We start from the raw sequence: 14,200 nt of genomic DNA on the forward strand, positions 1-14,200 counted from the left end.
GTTCGGACGGACACGAGGAAATCGTCTTGGACTAGTCCCTGTCCCACGTGGGGCTCACAATCTCAATCCTCATTTTACAGGTGAGGTAACTGAGGCCCAGAGAAGTGAAGTGACTTGCCCAAGGTCGCACAGCAGAGAAATGGCAGAGCCAGAATTAGAACCCATGAACTTCTGACACCCAGGCCCGTGCTTTTTTCACTATGCCATGCTATTCCTCTACTGATGATGGCAATAATGATAATATGACTTCATGATGGGAGCCTGAAGATGATTCCACAGAATACTGAAGTAGTTTAATTAGGATGCTTCACCAGTTCTTTGAGATATTCCCTCCCACTGGTAAATTCCCACTAGGACCATGCCTCCTCAACAATTTGCATGAAAGCTTGTATTGATTATAAACAGAACCAGTCATTTGATTTGGAGAAAAAGGTACTTTGGAAAAAAAAGAAAGAAATTGATTGATATACAGTATGGAAGCAGTGTGGCCTAATGGTAAGAGTATGCGCTTGGGAGTGAGGGAACCTGGGTTATAATTCCAGCTCTACCACTTACCTTCTGTGGGACCTTGGGCATGTCACTTTTCTGTGCCTCATTTTCCTCATCAGTAAAATGGGTATTAACAACGCCCTGTTCTCTCTAACTCTTGGGCTGTGAGCCTTGTGTGGGACAGGGACTGATTATCGTGTATCTACCCCAGGGCTTAGTATAGTGCTTGGCATATAGTAAGTACTTAAAGTCCACAATTATTGTTGTTATTAAAAATTTGGAAGTTTCATTTAAACTCTTTCAGGGCAATATTTAGGACACCCAGCATGGAAAATTTAATGTTACTCCCGAAAGGCCTTAACACCTAGGAGAATATGAGTCATGAACTCAACTAGCTAGAGCATCCATTGTGGTTTTACACTGTGTGTGGACTGAATATTTTTCAAAAGCCACAACCATTTTTATGTTTAGTAATAAGTTATGCAATCAGATCATGTTAGAATATCCTGTACCACTTATCTCAAGTAATTTGTGTTAGAAGTCTACTGCCTGTTCTGCTGACATATATAAATTCTATTTCTACATTGTTTATATGTTCATGATCTTTCTTTACATTCCATTACTTCAGACCTCCTGGTTGTCGTGCTCCCTGTTCCTTAGTATTTTATGTTTACTGAGGCTCTAGTTGGTTGTGTGTGTGTGTGTGTGTTCACGCACACCCTTCTCTCCTCCTCACCCTCCCTTCCTTTCTCTCTCTTCACAGTCTCAAATTCTCCCTTTGCTTGTAATGAAATAGCATACCACTAACAAGCCCGTTAGGCCCCCTGGCAAATGGCAATGGGGATATTAATCTGTTTTTGTGTCAAAAGTATGAATCGTGTTTGGAAATCTGCCTTTCCTCTCCCTAATAATTGGAATTCATGATCAAATAATGTGCCGATTTTAATCCAGTAGGAAAGTGTACATAAATTAGACCTTCAGAAGTTTTCCTCTTGGCAAAAGAAATTTTAGACTTTCATAGTCCTAAAATAACATTGTCTATGAAACTTTGTTTTCTGTTAGTAGTTTTATGTTTTTTAACATTGAAAGTAAGTGTGAATTTTTGTAACGCTTCAAAAAAGTTAAATTTAAATTAAATATTAAACAAAAATTAAATCATTATTACAACAGTTCATCCGCATTGCATTTCCTCAGCCTGTGTAAAACCAACTCAATTTAATCATTAATTAATAAATCAATGGCATTTTTGAGCACCTGCTGAGTGCTAGGCATTGCCAGGAGAGGTCTATTCTTGTCTTTTTTAAATGGTATTTGTTAAGCACTATGTGCTAGATACTGAATTAGGTCGGCAAAGTCCATGTCCCACATGGGGCCCGCAGACTTAATCCCCAATTTATAGACGAGGTAACTAAGGCACAGAGAAGTGAAGTGACTTGCCCAAGGTCACTCAGCAGACAAGCAGTGGACCTGGAATTAGAATTCAGATCCTCTAACTCTCAGGCCTGGGCTCTTTCCACTAGGCCACACTGCTTCTCTGCTACACTATTCTTTCCTTAGCAAGATGGAGGGAAGGAGACTCTGTAACCTCTCTGGGGAGCCAATTCTAAAGTTTACCATTTGGATGGATTTCAAGATCCTTCTATATTTCCAGTTTAGCTCTGCCACTCGCCTATCGTGTAACCTTGGGCAAGTCACTTGGACTGTCTGTGCCTCAGTGTTCTCATCTGCAAAGTGAGGATAAGATATCTTTTGTTTCATTATGACTCTGGGTGAGACAGAGACTGTCTGATCTGATTATCTTGGTCTTCCCCCAGTATTTAGACATAGTGGGTGGTACAGAGTAAACATTTAGTAAATATAACTGACAACAATCTTCCATGGTTTAATTTAAACCCATTTCCCCTTGTTGGGTTCTTAGCAGCCCTGAAAAATCATGGATGAGCATCTTTCTCAGCAAAATCCTTCATAGGTTTGAAGACAGTTATTAAAATCCCTCCTTGCCTTTCTTTTCTAAACAACCTCAGTTCCTTTAACCTTACCTCATAGGTGACTTTCTAACCTTTTAATTGTTTATGTTATTCTTCTCTGAACCCTTTCCAGTTTCTCTACATCCTTTTTAAAGGGTGGTGAATAAAATTGGACACACTACTCTAAGGATGCAGAAGCTATTAGAAGAATGACTTCCCATCTTTTTCCTGTCATAATACATCCCAAAATCAAGTTGGTTTAAGAAACAGCACTTCATTGCTGGCTCATAACTTTGGTTGACAATGACTCTCTCCAGATCTTTTCCTGTTGAATTTTTGTCCTTAGCTAGCCTCTGTGATGTTCATTTCTCAAGGTGAACTTACCCCTAATTAAGTTCATCCCCTTTTTTCTCTAGGACTATGTTTTCCAGCCTGTCAAAGCCACTTTTAATTTTATTCTCATCTCCCAAAGAGGGAATACCCTGCAAATAGAAACCAGTTATTTTATCAATCAATCAGTTGCATTTATTGAGTACTTATTGGGTACAGAGCACTGTACTAAGCACTTGGTAGAGTTAGTACACAGATTTGGTAGACCTGTTCTCTGCTCCAAAGTGCAGAATTTTAAAATGGTAAAGCAGAGTAGAAAACACCGAAGTAATGGCTCAGGTGACACACCATTTATTAATCCCTACAGTGCTGTGTGGCAGGACTGTTATGAGTTTCAGAAAGGCCCGTTGTTGGGTAGGGATTGTCTCTGTTGCTGAATTGTACTCTCCAAGCACTTTGTACAGTGCTCGCACATAGTAAGCACTCAGTAAATACAATTGAATGAATGAAAGAAAGGGACAAGTGTGTGTTTCCCCTCTCCTCTATTCCTTTGTTCTGCAGTAGCTGCAGGAATGAACAGAAAAAGAGAAGGGAGAAAGAGAGAGAGAAAAAACCAGGGGAGAAAATCCATCAACTGGATAGTCCACCCCTAAATAATTAACTTTACCCACTTAGACCTTTACTCATTTTGCTGCTTGGACTGTTACCCAAGGGCTAAAACTTTTGTTTAGACTAGAAAGAAGGAAAGGGAAAAAAATATGAAAAGGCTTGGAGTAGATGCTTCAAGTACTGTTGCATGTCTGAATTCTGAAGGTGCAGAACTAGCTGGGTAATCTCTCCAACACCGACTTGTGAAATTTTTGGCATTTCCTGTTCTACTTGGCATCATTAACTCTGGGGCTTGTCCAGGCTTAAATGATCAATGTGGACGTGTAAAAGTCTGCATCTCTATTTCCCAAACCCAGTGTAGAACACAAAATCTTTTGAATCAGTCCATCATATTTTCCTGGCCTTAAAGATCTGATAAATCTATGAAACTGAACTTTATCTTTGAAAAGGACTCCACTCATGGAGAGCTTTATCCCTGAGTGTAGGCATAGCTGAAAAGATAGATGTGTGATAGATAGTCCCTTCCATACTATGCAAGCTCCCACTCTAGTCTGAAAGCTCCTTTTGGGCAGGGAATGTGTCTATCAGCTCTGTTGCATTGTAGTTTCCCAAGCGCTTAGTACAGTGCAGTGCACACAGTAAGTATTCAATAAATACCATTAATTGCTCCTTTTTTGTGCTATTGCATTTGCCATCTGTTTTTGGATTCTGTCTATTAGCATCCCAAATTTCCCAAAGCCTCTACCCAAAAGGGTCCACCATTAGCCAAGTTGGTTGGTCCTTTTGTTGCTCTTGGTTTCCATGTGGCCACAGTTACATGGTTCCAACCCTGTCCCCCCAGTGACTTTCCCATCACTGTGGACAGCACCACCATCCTCCCTGTCTCACAAGCCCACATTCCATCAACCCACATATTCCATCTGTCACCAAGTCTCGTCGGTTTAACCTTCACAACATTTCTAAAATCTGCCCTTTCCTCTCCATCCAAACGACTACCACTTGAATTCAATTACTAATCCTATCCTGCCTTGATTACTGACTGCATCAGCCTTCATACTCACCTCCCTGCCTCCTGTCTCTCCCCACCTCCAGTCCATACGTCACTCGACTGCTTGGATCACTTTTCTCCAAAACCATTCAGTCCATGTTTTTCCACTCCTCAAGAACTTCCAGCAGTTGCCCATCCATCTCTGTATCAAACAGAAACTCCTAACCATTGGCTTTAAAGCAATCAATCACCTTGCCCCGGCCTATTTTACCTTTCAGATTTTCTACTAAAACCCAGTTCACTTCACTCCTCTAATACCAATCTACTCACTGCACCTTGATCTCATCTATCTCACCTCCAGCCCCTTGTCCACATCCTGCCTCTGGCCCAGAACTCCCACCCCCTTCATTTCTAACAGATGATCACTCTCTCCACCTTCAAAGCCTTATTAAAAACCCATCTCCTCCAAGAGGCCTCTACTCCACTTCCTCTGCTCCCTCTCCCTTCTGTAACACCCTTGCATGTGGGTTTGCACCCTTTATTCACCCCAACTCTGTCTCACAGCACTTATGTACATATCTGTAATTTATTTATACTAATGTCTGTGTTCCCCTCTAGACTGTAAGCTCCTTTTGGGCAGGGAAAGTATCTACTAACTCTGTATATTGTATGCTCCCAAGTACTTAGTACGGTGCTCTGCAAACAGTAAGTCCTTTTTTTCTTTTTTAAAAAATATCTATGATTGATTGTAGTTGGAGAAGGGCAGGCTGGTTAAAATTGTTCTGTGCAACTCAGTTTATTGACCATAGGTGCCAACTTGTCATTTTGATTGAGGGGGTGTTAAAGGACAGTGATCTTAAGAGAAGAAGCATGGCCTTGTGGATCGAGTCAGAAGGATCTGGGTTCTAATCCCTGCTCCGCCACTTGTCTGCTATGTGACCTTGGGCAAGTCACTTCACTTCTCTGGACCTCACTTACCTCAGCTGTAAAATGGGGATTAAGTCTGTGAACCCCATGTGGGACAGGGACTATGTCCAGTTCAATTTGCTTGCATCCACCCCAGCACTTAGTACAGGGCCTAGCACATCATACACACTTAACAAATGCCATTATTATTATTTTTACTATCATTATTGCTAAGGGTGGTGTAGAGGAAGGCTTCATAGAGCTAACAGGCCAGGAAACCATCATTTGGGATCTTTTCAGCCCCCATTAGAAACAGCCAGGATTTTTCAGTGTCATGGAATGAGTGAGGCTGGAAACCAAGCTCAAAAAACTGGGGGGGGCATTCACCCCCTTCCATTACCCCTATTTATGGTATTGACACTTGAGCCCAGGACCCCCACTCTAATCAGTTGTTTGCCACTGGGGATGATTTTATCTTCCAGGCTGCTGCAGGGAAGGTGCAAACCTAGGGTAAAGACTTACTGTTAGGAACCTAGAAATCATTGTAAGCTAAAAACTATGTGATAGTTGGTGATCTGGGTGAAACAACCTGCTTATTTTAAGGCTATGATCCATTGGTAGATCACATTTGATTTACATTCACTTCTGTGCCATCGAGGTGGGTGAAGGTGGGTTTGTTTTGGCTTTTTTTTAAACCTTCATAAATTGGTCCCAACATTAGAGGGAAAAACTCAGATGAGAGAGTGACAGTGTAGAGGAGACTTTCTGTATTTCACCTTTCTTAGAGATTCCCCAGAATTGTTTTAAAAGCAGGATGGGGGAGGAGGGAAGGAGAATAATAATAATAATGATGGCATTTATTAAGTGCTTACTATGTGCAAAGCACTGTTCTAAGCACTGGGGAGGTTACAAGGTGATCAGGTTGTCCCACGGGAGTCTTAATCCCCATTTTACAGATAAGGTAAATGAGATACGGAGAAGTTAAGTGACTTGCCCAAAGTCACACAGCTGACAATTGGCAGAGCGGGGACTTGAACCCATGACCTCTGACTCCAAAGCCCAGGCTTTTTCCACTGAGCCATGCTGAGAAGTTCTGATAGGCCTGGCAATAGAGAAGAAGTAAGTCTAGTGGTTAGAGCGGGCCCGGGAATCTAAAGGACCTGGTTTCTAATCCTGGCTCTGCTGCTTGTCTGCTGTGTGACCTCGGGCAAGTCACCCCACTTCTCTGTGCTTCAGTTACCTCATCTGTAAAAAGAGGATTGAGACTGTGAGCCCCAAGTGGGACAGGGACTGTGTCTAACCTGATTAGCTTGTATCTACCCCAGCATTTAGTACGGTGGCTGGCACAAAGTAAGCGCTTAACAAATACCATAAAAAAATAGAGGTTGACAGCAGGAGGAAACACATTCCTGAGGTATTGCAAGGTGGCTGTGTCATCCTTTGTACCCTAAGGGAATCTCTCTCCTGAAATGACAGGCTGAGACAGACCGACTGCCACACTGCCCAGTGGGTCCTAGACATCATTCTCTTCTTTCCATCCTGAAAAATGAATCAAACACCACAACATGCATTTCCCTCAGTGCCAGTTTTTTGTGCAAATAATAAAAACCCATATCCCCCACCTTTGTTTTGGTTCGCTATAATTGTTGTTTTGCCACTCAGCACTATCATTTTGCACTGTGGATAGTAAGGATGTGTAAACTAGGAAATGTAAACAGTGTGGCTTAGTGGCAAGAGCACGGGCTTGGGAGTTAGAGGGTGTGGGTTCTAATCCCGGCTCCGCCACTTGTCTGCTGTGTGACCAAGGTCAAGCCACTTAACTTCTCTGTGCCTCAGTTATCAGTAAAATGGGGATAAAGACTGTGAGCCCCATGTAGGACAATCTGATTACCTTGTATCTACCCCAGTACTTAGAACAGTGCTTGGCATATGGTAAGCACTTAACAAATGCCATAATTTTCATTATTATTAGTAAGCATACAGTGAGCACAGAAAGGTCAACTCCCATCCCAAGCAAAACTGTGTAAACTGTTGTTGTTTCAGCTTGAGAAAACCCAACGTTTTCTCTCCTTCCCTCCCAAGTAGCCCTGCTATCTGATGGACTGGAAATGACTTTTTCATCCTGTAATGGAAACAGGCACACAAACCCTTGAAAAAGAATAAATACATTCGGGATTATAATAATAATAATGGTATTTGTTAAGCGCTTACTATGTGCCAAGCACTGGTCTAAGCACTGGTTGAGGTTGCGTGGGGTTGCGGGGGGAGATAGGTAATCCGGTTGACCCACGTGGGACTCAGGCTTAATCCCCATTTTACAGATGAGGTCATTGAGGCCCAGAGAAAGTGAAGTGACTTGCCCAAAGTCACACAGCTGACACGTGGAGGAGCCGGGATCAGAACCCATGACCTAGTGAATAATGACAGTATTTGTTAAGCGCTTACTCTGTGCCGAGCACTGTTCCAGGTGCCGGAGAAGCCGAATTCACGAATAGATAGCCAAGATCTCTAGTTGACACCCGAAAATTAGAACCTTCCAAAAATACCAAATCTTCCAAATGCCAGCAGTTATGGAAAGAGCCTAATTCTAAAAAACTGAGATGACTCAGTGACTCGGAGAGGGGAGCGGGGGATGGTTTCTGCGAAAGATGTTTGGGGCAGAAATGGGGTGTGGGGAAAGAGAGAGGGGGAAGGGAAACAATAATAATAATAATGATGATGATGGCATTTGTTAAGCACTTACTATGGGAAAGGCACTGTTCTAAGCACTGGGGCAGCGTGACTCAGTGGAAAGAGCCCAGGCTTGGGAGTCAGAGGTCATAGATTCTAATCACTTGTCAGCTGTGTGACTTTGGGCAAGTCACATCACTTTTCTGTGCCTCAGTTACCTCATCTGTAAAATGGAGATTGACTGTGAGCCCCACATGGGAGAACCTGATCACCTTGTATCCTCCCCAGAGCTTAGAACAGTGCCTTGCACATAGTAAGCGCTTAACAAATGTCATTATTATTATGATTATTATTATTATCAGGTTGTCCCTCGTGGGGCTCACAGTCTTCAACCCCATTTTACAGATGAGGGAACTGCAGCACAGAGAAGTGAAGTGACTTGCCCAAAGTCGTACAGCTGACAATTGGTGGAGCTGGGATTTGAACCCATGACCTCTGACTGCCAAGCCCGGGCTCTTTCCACTGAGCCATGCTGTGGCAAGAGGGGGTTGGGGGGCGGGAAGAGGAGGAGGAAGAAGGAGAGAGGGGGAGGAGGAGGAAAAGAAGAGGGAGAAGAGGAAAAGGAGAGACAGAGAGGAGGAGGAAAAGAAGAGAGGGAGAAGACGGGGACCTCACCTCCTCCAGGTCTTCCCAGACTGAGCCCCCTCCTTCCTCTCCCCCTCGTCCCCCTCTCCATCCCCACCGTCTTACCTCCTTCCCTTCCCCACAGCACCTGTATAAATGTATATATGTTTGTACATATTTATTACTCTATTTTACCTGTACATATCTATTCTATTTATTTTATTTTGTTAATATGTTTGGTTTTGTTCTCTGTCTCCCTCTTCTAGACTGTGAGCCCACTGTTGGGTAGGGACTGTCTCTATATGTTGCCAACCTGTACTTCCCAAGCGCTTAGTACAGTGCTCTGCACACAGTAAGTGCTCAATAAATACGATTGATTGATTGATTGATTGAGGAGGGAAAGGAGAGAGGGAGAGGAGGAGGGGAGAGGAGGAAGAGTAGGGGGAGAGGAGGAGGGAAAGGAGGAGGAGAAAGGAAGGGGAGGAGGAGAAGGGGAGAGAGGGAGAGGAGAAGGGGAGAGAGGGAGAGGAGAAGGGGAGAGAGGGAGAGGAGAAGGGGAGAGAGGGGGAGGAGAAGGGGAGGAGGAGAAGGGGAGAGAGGGAGAGGAGAAGGGGAGAGAGGGAGAGGAGAAGGGGAGAGAGGGAGAGGAGAAGGGGAGAGAGGGGGAGGAGAAGGGGAGGAGGAGAAGGGGAGAGAGGGAGAGGAGAAGGGGAGAGAGGGAGAGGAGAAGGGGAGAGAGGGAGAGGAGAAGGGGAGAGAGGGGGAGGAGAAGGGGAGGAGGAGAAGGGGAGAGAGGGAGAGGAGAAGGGGAGGAGGAGAAGGGGAGAGAGGGAGAGGAGAAGGAGAGAGGGAGAGAAGGAGGAGAGGGAGAGAAGGAGAGAGGGAGAGGAGGAGGAGAGAAGGGGAGGAGGAGAAGGGGAGAGGAGGAGAAGGAGAGAGGGAGAGGAGGAGAAGGAGAGAGGGAGAGGAGGAGAGGGAGAGAGGGAGAGGAGAAGGGGAGAGAGAGAGGAGGAGAAGGAGAGAGGGAGAGGAGGAGGAGGAGAGAGGGAGAGGAGGAGGAGGAGAGAGGGAGAGGAGGGGGAGGAGAGAGGGAGAGGAGGGGGAGGATGAGAAGGAGAGAGGGAGAGGAGGGGGAGGAGAGGAGGAAGACGAGAAGGAGGAGAAGGAGAGGAGGGGGAGGAGGGAGGAGAGGAGGAAGAAGACGAGAGGGGGAGGGGGAGAGGAGGAGGAGAAGGAGAGGGGGGAGAAGGGGAGAGAGGAGGAGGAGAAGGAGAGAGGGGGAGGAGGAAGACGAGAGAGAAAGGGAGAGGAGGAGGAGAAGAAAGCTTGCTGGTTGCTTTTGGCAGTTGGGGGAATCCTGTGCAAGTGTAAGGTAGGGCGGGACTCTTATTGTGAAGGGTTTGGGGGCAGAGTCACTGAGTCACGGAGTGGGGGCTCCCGGGCCCGGGCCCGACCGCTCTATATATTGGGGAGGGACGGAGGGAAGGAGGGAAGGAGGGAGGACCGCAGCGGCTCCCACAGACCCCCCACCCCCTAACCCCTACAGGCACCCTCCGCTGCTCCCTCCGGGGGGGGGGTCGCCGGAGGACGAGGAAGGGAGGGAGGGAAGAGAAAAACCCAACCCCAGACCCCCAGTTTGCCGGCTGCTCCCGGGGTCTGCTCGGAGACGAGGGGAAGGTAAGGGGATGGGGAGGGGATGGATGGGATGGATGGATGGGATGGATGAACAGGGGGATTCCACCGTTGCCCCCCGGGGTGCCAAGTCTGTGCTTTTAGGACTCATTCATTCATTCAGTCGCATTTATTGAGCGCTTACTGTGTGCATTGTGAAGATCGCTGGCCTCCAGGGTGGGTGGGGGGGCCTGGGGAACCCTGGATTTTCATCTCCTAGGACAGTGCTTTGCACATACTAAGTGCTTAATAAATGCCATTATTATTATTATCACCCCCCGGGTGGGTCCTCTAATAAATATTCTGGTATTTGTTAGGCGCTTACTAGGTGCCAAGCGTTGCTCTAAGCGCTGGGATGGATACAGAGTAATCATTCATAAATTAATAAATATTTATTGATTTGTTTTACTTGTACATATCTATTCTATTTATTTTATTCTGTTAATATGTTCCGTTTTGTTCTCTGTCTCCCCCTTCTAGACTGTGAGCCCACTGTTGGGTAGGGACTGTCTCTCCATGTTGCCAACTTGGACTTCCCAAGCGCTCAGTCCAGTGCTCTGCACACTGTAAGCGCTCAATCAATACGATTGATTGATTGATTGTGAGCCCTCTGTTGGGTAGGGACCGTCTCTCTATGTTGCCAACCTGGACTTCCCAAGCGCTTAGTACAGTGCTCTGCACACTGTAAGCGCTCAATCAATACGATTGATTGATTGTGAGCCCACTGTTGGGTAGGGACTGTCTCTATATGTTGCCAATTTGTACTTCCCAAGCGCTTAGTACAGTGCTCTGCACATAGTAAGCGCTCAATAAATACGATTGATGATGATGATGTAGTTCCCAAGCGCTTAGTACAGTGCTCTGCACACTGTAAGCGCTCAATCAATACGATTGATTGGTTCATTCATTCATTCAATCGTGCTGACTGTGCAGAGCACTGGACTAAGCGCTTGGGAAGCACAGATCGGCACCATATGATCAAGTTGGGGCTGCACCCGTTTTAAGGATGCGGTAACGGAGGCACAGAGGATAATAATAATATTCAATCGTATTTATTGAGCGCTTACTGTGCGCAGAGCACAGTACTAAGCGCTTGGGAAGTACAAGTTGGCAACGTATAGAGACAGGCCCTACCCAACAGTGGGCTCATATGCATGCACTCATTCATTCAGTCGTATTTATTGAGCGCTTACTGTGTGCAGAACACTGGACTAAGCGCTTGGGAAGTCCAAGTTGGCAACGTATAGAGACAGGCCCTACCCAACAGTGGGCTCATATTCATGCATTCATTCATTCAATCGTATTTATTGAGCGCTTATGTGTGCAGAGCACTGGACTAAGCGCTTGGGAAGTCCAAGTTGGCAACATATAGAGACGGTCCCTACCCAACAGTGGGCTCACAGTCTAGAAGGGGGAGATAGAGAACAAAACATATTAACAGAATAAAATAAATAGAATAAATACGTACAAGTAAAATAAATAGAGTAATAAATATGTACAAACATATATACAGGTGCTGTGGGGAAGGGAAGGAGGTAAGGCCGGGGGATGGCATTTATTAAGCGCTTACTACGTGCAAAGCACTGTTCTAAGCGCTGGGGAGGTTACAAGGTGATCAGGTTGTCCCTCGTGGGGCTCACAGTCTTAATCCCCATTTTACAGATGAGGTCACTGAGGCCCAGAGAAGTGAAGTGACTTGCCCAGAGTCACCCAGCTGACAAGTGGCAGAGCCGGGATTTGAACCCATGACCTCTGACTCCAAAGCCCGGGCTCTTTCCTACTGAGCCACGCTGCTTCTCTAAGCGACGCTCCCAAGGTCACACAGCAGATAAGGGGCGGAGGCGGGATTCGAACCCACGGTCTGCGGCTCCCAAACCCGGGCTGCGGCCACTAGGCCACGTTTCAGGCACCGGGGTGGGCGGGGGTTGTCTCTGTTGCTGATTTGTACTTTCCAGGCGCTTAGTACAGTGCTCTGCACACAGTAAAGCGCTCAATCAATGCCATTGAGAGAAGCAGCGTGGCTCAGTGGAAAGAGCCCGGGCTTTGGAGTCAGAGGTCATGGGTTCAAATCCCAGCTCCGCCAATTGTCAGCTGTGTGACTTTGGGCAAGTCACTTCACTTCTCTGGGCCTCAGTTCCCTCATCTGTAAAATGGGGATTAAGACTGTGAGCCCCCCGTGGGACAACCTGATCACCTTCTAATGATAATAATGATGGCATTTATTAAGTGCTTACTATGTGCAAAGCACTGTTTTAAGCGCTGGGGAAATTACAATAATAGTAATGATGGCATTTATTAAGCGCTTACTATGTGCAAAGCACTGTTCTAAGCGCTGGGGAGGTTACAAGGTGATCAGGTTGTCCCACGGGGGGCTCACAGTCTTAATCCCTTTTTTACTGATGAGGTAAACTGAGGCCCAGAGAAGTTAAGTGACTTGCCCAAAGTCACACAGCTGACAAGTGGCAGAGCCGGGATTTGAACCCATGATCTCTGACTCCAAAGCCCGGGCTCTTTCCACTGAGCCACGCTGCTTCTCTAACCTCCCATTATTATATAATTATATTATATTACATATTTTCTATTATAAAATATCCCCCATTCCCCCCGCCCCCCCACCTTACCACCTTCCCCTCCCCACAGCACCTGTATATATGTATATATGTTTGTACGTATTTATTATTCTATTTTATTTGTACATATTTATTCTATTTATTTTATTTTGTTAATATGTTTTGTCTTGTTGCCTGTCTCCCTCTTCTAGACTGTGAGCCCACTGTTGTGCAGGGACCGTCTCTATATGTTGCCAACTTGGACTTCCCAAGCGCTTAGTACAGTGCTGTGCACACAGTAAGCGCTCAATAAATACGATTGAATGAATGAATGAATATTATATTATTATTATAATGCCATTATTATTATTGAATGACTGTGCCCCTTTTATGCCCCGTTCAGCTTTCATTGGCCAGGCACCAGGGAGGGCAGGGGGCTTGGGCAGTGTGGCTCAGTGGAAAGAGCCCAGGCTTGGGAGTCAGAGGTCCTGGGTTCTAATCCCGGCTATGCCACTTATCAGCTGTGTGACTTTGGGCAAGTCACTTCGCTTCCCAGAGGCAGCGTGGCTCAGTGGAAAGAGCCCGGGCTTGGGAGTCAGAGGTCCTGGGTTCTAATCCCGACTTCGCCACTTCTCAGGTGTGTGATTTTGGGCCAGTCACTTCCCTTCTCTGGGCCTCAGTTCCCTCATCTGTAAAATGGGGATTGAAGACTGTGAGCCCCACGTGGGGCAACCTAAACACCTTGTATCCCCCCCAGCGCTTAGAGCAGTGCTTGGCACAGAGTAAGCGCCTAACATGCCATTGTTATTATTATTATTATTATTATTATTATCTGTCCGGAGATGCTGGCAGATGTTTCACCCCTTCTGCAAGGAGGGAGCTGTTGCTGCTCTCTGTGTGTGTCTGTGTGTGTATATGTGTGTGTGTGTGTGTGTGTGTTGGGAGAGAGGAGTGGTGATGGTAAGGGGGGGCGTTCACCACATGATTTTGGGGGGCAGAGCACCCCTGGATTGGGAAATTGGCCCAGGGCGGGTGGGGGGAGCCGGGACCATCCTTGGATTTTTGAGGGTTTTTTTGGTGGTTCTGTTGTTGTTGTTGTTGTTGCTGTTGTTTAATGAAGGGGCACACTCATTCATTCATTCGTTTTTATTGAGCCCTTACTGTGTGCAGAGCACTGTACTAAGCGTTTGGAAAGTACAGTTGGGCTATCATTCATTCAATCGTAGTTATTGAGCGCTTACTGTGTGCAGAGCACTGTACTAAGCGCTTGGAAAGTACAGTTAGGCTATCATTCAATCGTGGTTATTGAGTGCCTACTGTGTGCAGAGCACTGGACTGAGTGCTTGGAAAGTACAGTTGGGCAGCATTCATTCAGTCGTATTTATTGAGTGCCTACT

At 45.9% G+C, this 14,200-nt stretch overlaps 1 protein-coding gene across 5 annotated transcripts in view; it reads left to right on the forward strand.

Annotated features, from left to right (window-relative positions):
* Positions 1-14,200, forward strand: part of PALLD (palladin, cytoskeletal associated protein) — a 454,922-nt gene that overhangs the window by 317,732 nt on the left and 122,990 nt on the right. Inside the window, exon 1 of one of the 5 annotated variants that reach the window (XM_038755087.1) lies at positions 9,939-9,955. The exons of 3 other annotated variants lie outside the window; for them this stretch is intronic. The gene's annotated coding sequence lies outside the window, so the exon portion shown is untranslated. Of the gene's footprint in view, positions 1-9,938; positions 9,956-10,206; positions 10,261-14,200 lie in introns of those variants that run through there. One more of the 5 variants, XM_038755086.1, reaches the window with a different exon arrangement.

Source organism: Tachyglossus aculeatus, chromosome 12 (assembly GCF_015852505.1).
Source record: "Tachyglossus aculeatus isolate mTacAcu1 chromosome 12, mTacAcu1.pri, whole genome shotgun sequence".
Classification (NCBI taxonomy): domain Eukaryota; kingdom Metazoa; phylum Chordata; class Mammalia; order Monotremata; family Tachyglossidae; genus Tachyglossus; species Tachyglossus aculeatus.